Here is a 12,904-nt window from a genome sequence, read left to right on the forward strand (position 1 = left end):
TTATTTGCTGAAAAAGCTACTTTGGAAGATGTAGCTGTCAAACACAATGGGAAGCCTGGCTGGGGACTTCTCACTACTGCTTGCCTCAAGGATGCTGAATTTGAGCGAGTGTTAATCGATGCGGGGACCGTTATCAATATCATCACTATCAAGACTTTGAGGACGGTAGGAATACCCATACATGAAGCTATTCACCATCCATAATCAAAGGTTCTGAAGGAAGTTCAAAAAGTGCATACGGTCACATCACTCTTGAAGTAAACATGGATGATATTCAGACGTATGTTAAGTTTCACATTATCAAAGAAGATCAGAATTATGACATGGTACTGGGAAGCTCATGGATTCGCAATAACAAGATGAAAACAAGTGAACCTTCTTTGTTGGCAACAACACCTTCAAGGCTTTCCAACAAGCCGACGAATCCCAAGGATGACCTGTTAGACGAATTTCACCGCATAGTGCATTTGGATGTGAAGCAGTTCCCAGGAGAGGATGTGGGGTCATATGTCCATAGATTACGTACACAAGTAAGTCACGCTTATCTGATTTCCTCACAACCAGCTGCCCCACGCCCATCAAGACTTTGGGATTTGACCCGGATATCAACCCCAAGATGACTCGGCGATGTGAATGGGAAGCTGATCCTTTTCAATATTTTATTAAGTGGGTAGAAATCGTCTCTAACAAAAATAAGAAAACTAGTAACCCAACTATCCTTGGGATATGCGATAAGCCTGAGGTACCAAAGCCCAACTCCTTCCAAGTCGGAGACACGGTTAAGAAGGTTACTGCTTCACCTGAAGAAGAGTCATATCTGGTCATTGAAGCCATATTAGGTGGTTACTTATCAACATTGATAAACCATAAGGGGTGGTTATACATGGCAAGTGGATCGAAGCATTCAGCGTTTCAACATTCTACCATCGCTTTACAATATTTCCCTTTTTTATGCAATCTTTGTAATTCCTCTAAAATGTTTGCAATATTTTGCATTCGTACTTAGGATTTGCATTTATTAGCCAAGAAAAGTATTATTCCCTTTTCAAAATACCTTTGCAAATCATTCAAAAATCTCTTTACTTACCGAAAAATCCCACAGAAAACAAACCATATGTTTCAGAAGCGTAAGAAACTTTCAATTCCTGCCAAAGCTCGTGGTCGTGGCCACTTTTACTCGCGTACACGGAAAGCCAATGTCTTCACTCGAACAAACGATCATAACTTCTCCAACCTGGTCGCAACTATTATCAAAGAGACTTTCTTAACCATTCTATGAAGACATATCCTTTATGACATCGAATAATAAGATATGTACTCATTCTTTGTCCTATGAATTTCCAATTTCTTTGAGATCTTGTAATGTCAATGTCACCATCTAGTGCATACCACGAAACATTATTGTTCCGCGCTAAGCAGGGGACTTGATGTTGATGGTGGTTTTTTGACGAGGGGAAAACTTGTAAAAATCGCTTCTGAACCTACACCAGAAACATATCTATAATTATATATGTACTAGAGCTTCACCCGGATGAACTCTCGGTATTATATATATATATATATATATATTCTTGATCCGACATCAGAATTATAGATTCGTACTTCAACATCATATTCCGCAAGAGAATTGAGAATGGGTGTCCTGCTAATGGCTATATTGGCCTTCAATATGCCTGCAAGGTTTTAGAGCTTCACCCAGCTGAACTCTTATTATTTTATGCACGGCCATATGAATTGTCATGCATTGATAAGTCTACACTGATGCTGCAATTATAAATATTCAGAATAAGCTACTACGCTATTCTGAATTACCAGAAGCATACTATTTGGAATATTACTTCGAGTCGCAGAACTTCCACGGCTGAATTCCTCGAATATATTTTGTATGATACAAACGAAGTGCCCAACGCCAACATGGCCACACTCCATGTCCAGGATAATCTGGTTGGGTCTCATAACCTAGCCACGACCACCAATTCCCTATCTAGCCAACTAGATAGCCAACTAGCTATCCATGCCACGACCTCCTTATTTCTTGGCTTAACCTATCCATCAGGCCACGACCTCCTTGTCTTCATGCCTATCATGTCTGCGGCCATGTCAATCTTTCCTTCCGGGCTAGACATCATGCCACAACCTCCTTATCTTCAGGCCTAGCCTATCCGTGTCCACGACCATATTTACTTCCGGCCTAGCCATGTCTCGGCATGGGCTATCCATCAGGACACGACCTCCTTGTATTCAGGCCTAGCCTATCCGCGGCCACGGCCACCTTTCCTTCCGGCCTAGCCATGTCTCGTCCTAGACTAGCCATCTATCCACGACCTCCCTATCTCTTGGCTTGTCCTGTCCAGTGTCCACGACCATCGTGTCCCTAGTCTAACTAGATACGACCTCCTAGTCTCTTGGCCTAGCCAAACTAGTAATCACAACCTCCCTATCTCTCGGCCTGGCCTAGCCAGTGACCACGACCTCCTTGTCTCGGCCTAGTCATGGCCAAGACACGGCCACCTTGTCTCCTAGCCACGACCATACCATGACCACCTATTCTGGCCTGGCCTAGCTAGTATCACGACCTCCTTGCCTCTCGTCCTAGCCTAGCCATATGGCCACGACTACGTTGCTCCAAACCTAGCACCCATGTCCATGCTAGCTTGGCTGGCTATCGACTAGGTCGCTCCCCGTGTCACGACTTAGCTAGCTATTAACTTGGTGCAATATGTTATCTACGAGTATTATTATGGCTAGCAGATTACAATTCCATCTTATGGAAAACTCATTATTAGTCACACATAACCTTGGAGCCGAGTTGTCTCTTCAAGCTATGCCACTTCGACAAAGTCTGGCTAGCTTAGGCTATTACTCAGTCAAGTATATCGTGGCAACCTGGATAAGACTAGAGACAGTCCATGATTCTACTAATTCCTAAGACAAATCAAAACATGTTACATGGGGGAATTATTCATGGGTATTGGTCTGGTGGTTTACAGCAACGTGCGGCATGGCAACATCCCATGATAAGGAAGTTACAAGTAATGGAAACGGTTGAGAGCGGTTAAAAGAAGTGGCTAAGTAATGGAATGATGGTTTACGGGTTTCCAGAAACTTCCCTAACATCATGGGCGTAAGTACACCATTATCCCGCTATCTCCACTACTTACGAGGAAACAGTAAGTGTTCCCTACAACTATAAATAGACTACCTTTCCTATTGAGAAGACAGAACAAGCTTATCATTCCCAAGCTCTTTTTCTTCCATAATTCAGTAACCTCACACCTAATTCAATCACCACTGATTTACTCAACTTTATTTGCTTTCCCTCCCCTAAGATCAACTCATTTTATATCTTTGTAACCGAAGCAAAACGTGAACGGCCAACTTCTTGGTTTAGGCTCGCTTTGTACGATTTTGATTTTCGAACCTAAAGAAAGTTCTTTGACAGTATATTGTTTTACCTAGAAGAGATTTTTGGGTGTTAACACATAGTTAAAATGCAACTCCTCATATCAACTTTTTTAGATGATATCACATAGTCATAAATACTTAGCGCTCATCTAGGAGATTAAAAAGATACAAGCATCCCCTTTCAAATTCCACAGCCACACTCCCCGCAAAGATATAACAATTAAGCACAAGTTCATTTAAGAAATCTCTCCCATTTGATGTCTTTCCCAAGAGAACAACATGAGTGACCTTGCTTTATAAAAAGAAGGATTTGTTGTGGAAAGACGAGGGTACCCAAATATACCTCAATCTAAAAATTTTCCACCTATAAGTCCTTTCTCCGAAAGTGATTGTCTATGGACTGAGTCGAGACAATACAACGAACCGGTTCACACTTTGTGTGATCTTCTATGGATACGAGATCGGGACAATACGATAACAAGATCTTGCATGATTGACTATGGATACAATATCGAGATATTACAACAACGAAGTATGATTACTTGATAATAAGTTCGGACTTAACCAAACACTATAGGATTGCTATCAAGTAATTAGGAATTAACGTTTGTGTATTTTACTTCTAACCATAATAAATCAATTATAATTGCGGAATAGAAAAGTAAAAGACACAACAAGATTTTGTTAACGAGGAAACCGCAAATGCATAAAAACGTCGGGACCTTGTCCAGAATTGAATACTCTTAGAATTAAGCCGCTATACAAAATCTAAACCAACTTCGTATAGTTGAGACCAAGCAACTAAACCTATAGTTTACCTGGTTCCCTCAGTATCCCTGCGCCAACTTGCAATAAGTCACGCACTTGGAACAATTCCTTTGGTTCGTATTTCAAACAGTAAAGGAACAAAAAATCTGTTCGGTAACAACTCTTTTCAAACAACGTGATATGAGTTAGACAAAAGGCTCTTCCGTTTAACCAATAAACTCCTTTGTCGGGTTCTAGATCAATCTATTCAAAAACTACCAAAGTAATTGTTTAGAATATGCAATCAATACTATGAATCACAAAGAAATATATTGATGCCAATCTACGCAACTAATCAATCCAATTTATCAAAAGATAAACCGATTATAGTTGGATCCCCAGTCGATCAAGTTTTGTGCACACCAAAGATTATGAACTCAAATAAGAAATCTTTTTTGTCTTCAAATCTTCTTAGAACTTCAATAAACACCTGCACACAAACAACTTGAATCTCTTGTGATCAATCACACACAGAACGGAGTCTGTTAACGATGGATTACCACAAGACGTCTTTAGATCTACAAACAGTCTAAAGATATACATCGATACTTCGATCTAGTTTGGGTGAATCTTATATCAGAAGAGAAGATTCTCAAGCATAAACAAACTAGGTGCAATCAAAGTTCAACAACCGTTAGTCAATCAAATCAATTGAAAACTAATAATAAACTGCAATTATCTAGTTTCCCACCAACGGTACTCTCAGAGCTTCTCAATCCCAAAGAAGTCTTTAAAACGAACGGTCGTAAGAGATTTCGCCTAATTAGGGTACTTTCCTCTCCGAATAGACAACTCCACCAGTAACAACACAACTAGGTAGTTTTGCTGGCTCTAAGGATTAGTTTGCTCGAAATGCAAACTTCAATATTTATAGACCAAGGAAGTTTGGACACCAAGGAATTTTCAAAACCGAATATTCTCAAAGATATGCAATAAAGCCAAAATCGATTTTCATAATTCCTGGAAATGCTTTGTCCAAATATTGACCGAAATCTCAAAAGAAACTCTCCAATTAGTAAATGCACATTACCAATTTTTATTTTCTAATGATATGCATTTAATTGCTGGAAATTAAAAACATATTAAACTAAAAATCTTAATTAAAAGATTCTCAATTTATTTAGATCCGGGATTCTCCTTTAGTTATTAAGGAATATCTTTGAACAATAATAGATAAGAATTATTGCACGTGTTCAAAGTATGTCGACATCGTTACTTTGTAAATCCTTTTTCATATTTACAATCTTGGAACCGATTTGCCACACTTCCAAATGAGTTTAGAATTGGTTCATCTGATTTCCAAGAACTATGTGATTGATCAAAAACATTTAATCACCATTCATGGGTTTAACGGTTCTACCAAACACGAGATTCAGTTCTACCTCCAAGTGGCTACTAGGATCGGTTACACTAGTTTCCATAAAATGGCTAACTAAGTACCAAGATCGGTTACCACTTATTTATGGTACTTACTTGTGATCGGTTGCACAAGTTATGGGATCGGTTACACCAATTACTAAAACTTGTTAACCTACTACAAGGATCGATTACACATCTTGTGATTAGTCCCGCTTTTTCAAGATCAATCTATTCAATAACTACCAAAGTGATTGTTTATACTATGCAATCAATACTATGAATCACAAAGAAATATATTGATGCCGATCTACGCAACTAATCAATCAATCTATCAAAAGATAAACCGGTTATAGTTGGATCCCCAACCGATCAAGTTTTGTGCACACCAAAGATTATGAACTCAAATAAGAAATCTTCTTTGTCTTCAAATATTCTTAGATCTTCAATAAACACCTGCACACAAACAACTTGAATATCTTGTGATCAATCACACACAGAACAAAGTCTGTTAACGATGAATTATCACAAGACGTCTTTAGATCTACAAACAGTCTAAAGATCTCCGTCGATACTTCGATCTAGTTTGAGTGAATCTTATATCAGAAGAGAAGATTCTCAAGCATAAACAAACTAGGTGCAATCAAAGGTCAACAACCATGAGTCAATCAAATCAATCGAAAACTAATAATAAACTGCAATTATCTAGTTTCCCACCAACGGTACTCGTAGAGCTTCTCAATCCCAAAGAAGTCTTTAAAACGAGTGTTCGTAAGAGATTTCTCCTAATTAGGGTACTTTCCTCTCCGAATAGACGGCTCCACCAGTAACAACACAACTAGGTAGTTTTGCTGGCTCTGAGGATTAGTTTGCTCGAAATGCAAACTTCAATATTTATAGACCAAGTAAGTTTGGACACCAAGGAATTTCCAAAACCGAATATTCTCAAAGATATGCAATAAAGCCAAAATCGGTTTTCATAATTCCTGGAAATGCTCTGTCCAAATATTGACCGAAATCTCAGAACAAAATCTCCAATTAGTAAATGCACATTACCAATTTTTATTTTCTAAAGATATGCATTTAATTTCTGGAAATTAAAAGCATATAAAACTAAAAACCTTAATTAAAAGATTCTCAATTTATTTGGATATGGGATTCTCCTTTAGTTATTAAGGAATATCTTTGAACAATAAAAGATAAGAATTACTGCACGTGTTCAAAGTATGTCGACATCTTTACTTTGTAAATCCTTTTTCATATTTACAATCTTGGAACCGATTTGCCACACTTCTAAACGAGTTTAGAATCGGTTCATCTGATTTCCAAGAACTATGTGATTGATCAAAAACATTCAATCACCATTCATGGGTTTAACGGGTCTACCAAACACAAGATTCAGTTCTATATCCAAGTGGATACTAGGATCGGTTACACTAGTTTCCATAAAATGGCTAACTAAGTACCAGGATCGGTTACCACTTATTTATGGTACTTACTTGTGATCGGTTGCACAAGTTATAGGATCGGTTACACCAATTACTAAAACTTGTTAACCTACTACAAGGATCGATTGCAAATATTGTGATTAGTCACCAATTTCTAGGATCGGTTTACACAGTGACTAGGAATGGTTACACCAATTACAAATATCGATCATACCATCTCAGGAGATTACTTAAGATGGTTTCACTAATAAAAGTCATACCGATACATAAGTCAGGCATTGTGAATAGTTTTACCAAGATACATTAACAAGTTATGAGCGGTTATACTAAACACACATATTGGTAATCCAAAGATTTGCAATGAATAACAATACCAATAAGTCTAGCGATTTCCCTTTCGATTCACAAAACAAGTTTACGAATTGTACTTCCTCTAAACGAATGTAAAACATTGTTTCCAAGGACGAAATCTTCACCCATACCCATACATAATCACAATAGCATTCATACGATTATGTCGATGTCTTCTATACGAAGTTCAAAAGATAGGCGTTATACTTCGTATTATAATTCCTTAATACTACGTCTAACTAGAGTATAATCATTCACAGCTTCGCAGTTATGTTTTCAAATAGCACAACTTGAAACATACGTTAGGAATGAAACAGTTCAAGTCAAAATATTACTAACCTCAAGAGGAAGGATGAAATCGTCGATGTAGCTCTTTACTTCTTCACATTCTTCAAGTCTTCGAGTGTAAGGACCCTCAAGATCGGCAAAGCTATTAGACCAATCAAGAGACGAATTAACCGCTAATGACTCGATTAGTTAACATAAATTTTAATTAATAGAAATTAATCTAACAATAATTTGGATACAAAACTAGTACCATTGGATATATCTCGAAAAGTTGAACGAAATGGATTACTCGAACGTGTCATTTGGATACCTGATGAAGAAGATATCATCAGATATCTATGAAGGGTAAAAATTATCATTTCTCTTATAAACCGCTTGGCTTCCCTTATCAATTCAATGGGTGCCTTTATCGTTTTTGATCGTCCTTATCTCTCAACCGATCGAGAAGAAATTTATTTCTTCTTTTCCCTTCTTCTTTCTTCTTTTTCCTTCTTCTCTCTGTTCTTCTTCTCTTTTCCCTGTAAGTTCTTCCATCACCCGAATTGATCGATGGAGCAGAAGTTTGAAGTTAGGGATTGAATCAGTGAAGGTCATAAGACATGAATTGTTGGTGGGGATGATACTGAAGCTCTTTGATCTCAGAAAGAGGAGGATTTGGTAAGTAAATTTAGGATATCGAATAGATTCGATCTTCTTTGTGAAATTATTATATTTTGATTGATTATAAGTGGGTTTGCTTTCAATTTAAGGTAGAGATGAGTATATTGAGTTTAGTTTTGATTTCGTATAGAATTAAGGTTTCGGGTTCTTCCCTAAATCAACCAGAAATAGGTTTCATACAAGTTAGATTGCGTGAGTCGGAATCTGCAGATGAATAATATGAGTTGATTAGACGTGTTAGAGGTTGGCTTGTTGATTTAAGGTTTTGCAGAGAGGATTTAGAAACTGGTGTTTGAATTTGTAATTGAGGATTAGCCGAATGGTTTTGGGAGGAAGGTGAATTAATAAATTGGGATTGTTGTTTGTGATTTGGAATAAGGGTTCTGTGATCTGAAGATGGAGATGAACTGGATTTTGGCTATCCAGATAGGATGGTTATGGTTGTGGTGTTGTTGATCTGGTACGAATTGAGGCTAATGACAAGATTGCTGAAGTTGTAAGTGGTGGAGATTTAAGTTAAATGTTGAACTGATGCTGCTGGTTGTGTTAGAAGCTGCAGATGGCTAGGTTGTATTGGTTGAGTAAACTGTATTGCAGTTACAGTTGGAACTGAAGTTGCAGCTGGTGAAGTAGTGAGCGGATTGAAGAGTTAGATGAATGTTAGGTCATAACATATATGTTTAAATGGCAAGTGGAACAATTTTGCTGAAGCTTGATGTTGTTGGTACTGAGACATGGAGATGCAGGTGGTGACCCTGTGCAATGAATAGAGTTGTAAGTGGTGAAGTTATTGAACTAACATGGAACATGAAGAACTGATATTGATAATGATGTAGAGTTACGAGGCAGAGAGTCAAGTTGTTTAGGAATGAATTAAGGTCGCAGGGGACCGTGGTTGTTGAAATGAGGTGGTGAAACATTTCATAGATAGTCGCAGCTGTTGGAACTTAGATGATTGTAAAGATAGTTGAGTGATGAGTTTATGCCATTAGCCTTGTAATGGAAAGTGATATAGATGATGTTATAGTATAAGATTACATTTAGAATGGTTGTAGAAGTTATGTATTTGCATTTGTGTTTTGTTTGTGCTTTAGTGTTCTGTGCAAAGGTTTAGACATGTTAGTCATCCAGTCAGCTCTGCCGACTCAGTGTACCTGACTGAGTTGAATTGGCTCAACTCATAGCAGACTCAGTGGACCGAGTTAACCCTTTTGACTTGTCCCTGACATGTTGAGCGTTTACTGTACTTTGGCCTAGACTTGAATGTTGAATGTTAGTTGACCCATTTGACTGTTAGAGACCGTCAGTTAATCTGTTGGACCAGGCCTTTGGTCGATGGGCCTGTTTAGTGGTCTTGGGCTTAGGTATAGTTTTTTCTTCTTTGGTGACTTGGACCACTTGTGGTCCGCATTAGCCTTTGGTTCCTTCTACAAAGTTGTAGATACTCATAAGACATATCTAATGGACTATAGAACCAATCTAATTGGATTAGTAAACTCTCAGAAAAACCAAAGATATAAAATATAAGATATAGAACCATAAATGGGCTTAGAACCATTGGATAGTTCACTTAGCCTATAACTAGAGAATTGTATGAGAATATTTTATGAGCCTTTTGGCTAATTCTTAGAGTACTTGTGTGATTAACAGTTAGTCTATATTAACAACGAACGATTCCAAGAATGAACCAGTGGATTGTGGATTTCAAGGTAGGCGTGGCTTGACATCAAATCAGGTGGGAACTCTGTAACCTTCTTGTAATCATTGAGCATTCTTTTTAATGCGAGCATGATGTCCCATTACTTCTTATGAGCATATTTGTGTGTAAATGATTGGGTATGTTGTGTAATATGCATTGTGTGGATTCTCCAAATGTTATATCTATTTTTATGCTTATTATATCCCAGATGAGGCAATATCGTTATATAGGGGAATATTACCTTTTACAATTTCTTGTGAGAATCCATTCGTTTGCATATTATGCTTGATTGCAAAACCTTCGGGACTTATGATGGTAGTTCTTGAATCATGGTTTGTATGGGCACTCTGTGTGGATGGCGCTATCATTCGAGTCTGGAGTTATTCTGCTTTCGCTTTCTCCAATGAGTTTGGCGAGGTCTGAGTGACATGTTTTTGGTTTGTTCTAGTTTCACTTTTGTAGATCATCCGGTGGTGGTCTTTCACGGATATTGTTATTATGGTACGCAATATCTGAGGAGGTAGAATTAGAATGACCTTTCTTTCATGTATGTTATATTATGATGCTTGTTGATTGCTGAGTGAATAATTTGATGTGTGTTTGTGTGAGTTCCCCGCGAGGAGTGACTGTGATTTCCCCACAGCTTCTTGCTAAGTCTATAGCCCAGATGAGGAAATACATAGCACGGGAAATTCATATAATAGCTACCTAACGCGCAAAGCGAAATACTATTACTTTTTATTTTATAACCTAATTTATGTCGTTAAGACTCAAATGAGGAAATATTATATCGAGGTATTTGGGGAAATTACTCTTACACATGTTATGCACGATGATATGTTTAAATTACTACTTCTTTAAAACTGTGGAGCATATTAGTGATTACTTGAGAGTTACTTGTTTTCATTGAGCACCCTTTTTGGGATGATGTGCTCATTCGTTCCCGCTTCAGTTTCAGTATTCAGAAGAAAAGGCGCATGTGAAGATAATCGTTTCTGTAGCGTAAAGTTTTCAGCGAGTTGAAGATGTTTATTTATATTTTATATATGTATTCTTTCTGTAAACAACACATGGTTATATTCATATCACATGAGAGATCTTCATCTACACTATATCAGAGTGTATGGGTTTGTATTTGGGTTTAGCTTATGTTGTAGAGACTCTTAAGATTGTTAATCTAGAATTTATGTTTCAATTAGGTTGTAATCTTATTAACTAAGCAGGTTTAGTACTTGGGGGGTCACAATTTGGTATCATAGCTCACTATTAGATCTTACGTGGGAGACAATAATAAAACACAATATTAGATAGATAATTAGATTATTTTAAATTTAGAACTGGGATGGGGTGTGAGAAAAATCTTAATCACTAAAGCTATCAATAACTAAAAGATTTTTTTGGTTGATTGATTTGTTTGTTTAGTTGCGTGTACTTTTTATGAAGTTAAAATTGTAGGATAAACCAATTACACTATAGGTTAGAAGCTGGTAGAGATTAAAGAGTAATTAATGTAGAATTATGAGCACGTAGTCAATCCAATAATGGAGAGTTATACAGATTAGTATAATTGATAAATTCTGAAATTTATATAGAAAACCTATTGAGTACCTTGACTTATTCGTAGAGCCATCAATTATTTGAGATAGAAAATTAGTGTGAAGAACTAAGATTTATTTATCTGTTAGTGATTAATTTGGTATAGCTGAGGTTGATAATTTGGTTTCATAGATTACAGATTCATATACAAACATTAATATAAAGTATCTTCCAATAAACTTAGAACCAATAATTTGTAGAAATAGAAAGTTATGTGAGGAACTTAGACTTCCCTATTTGATAAAACTGAAATCATCATAGTTGAACTTAAAGCTACAAATTTTAAATGTTAATTGTAGAAAGATCAATAGGGTTGTGTTTCATTTCATATTTCTTCAAACTCATTTGGAATGAATTGGTGTTCGCGCGTTTGTAAGTATGAGCAGTACTTGCATTTAGTCGAGAGATAGTTATTCTTTATAAGGTGGGGAGTTTTGAAGATTCAGAAGGATGGTTCAATTTTCGAGGAAGAAAATGTTATAAGGTGGGGAGAGTGTGAGGACCCTCAAGCTCGTCAACTCTATTAGACCAGTCAAGAGACGAATTAACCGCTAATGACTCGATCAGTTAACATAAATTTTAATTAATAGAAATTAAGCTAACAATAATTTGGATACGAAACTAGTACTACTGGATAGATCTCAAAAATTTGCACGAAATGGATTACTCGAACGTGTTATTTGGATACCGGATGAAGAAGATATCATCAGATATCTATGAAGGGTAAAAATTATCATTTCTCTTATAAACCGCTTGGCTTCCCTTATCAATTCAATGGGTGCCTTTATCGTTTTTGATCGTCCTTATATCTCAACCGATCGAGAAGAAATTCATTTCTTCTTTCTTCTGTTTCCTTCTTCTCTTTGTTATTCTTCTCTTTTCCCTGTAAGTTCTTCATTCACCCGTATTGATCGATGGAGTAGAAGTTTGAAGTTAGCGATTGAATCAGTGAAATTCATAAGACATGAATTGTTGGTGGGGAAGATACTGAAGCTTGTTGATCTCAGAAAGAAGAGGATTTGGTAACTAAATTTAGGGTTTCGAATTGATTCGATCTTCTTTGTGAAATTGTTATATTTTGATTGATTATAAGTGGGTTTGCTTTCAATATAAGGTAGAGATGAGTATATTGAGTTTAATTTTGATATCATATAGAATTAAGGTTTCAGGTTCTTCCCTAAATCAACCAGAAATAGGTTTCATACAAGTTAGATTGCGCGAGTCGGAATCTGCAGATGAATAATATGAGTTGATTAGACGTGTTAGAGGTTGGCTTGTTGATTTAAGGTTTTGC

Source organism: Papaver somniferum, chromosome 10, assembly GCF_003573695.1.
Source record: "Papaver somniferum cultivar HN1 chromosome 10, ASM357369v1, whole genome shotgun sequence".
Lineage (NCBI taxonomy): Eukaryota > Viridiplantae > Streptophyta > Magnoliopsida > Ranunculales > Papaveraceae > Papaver > Papaver somniferum.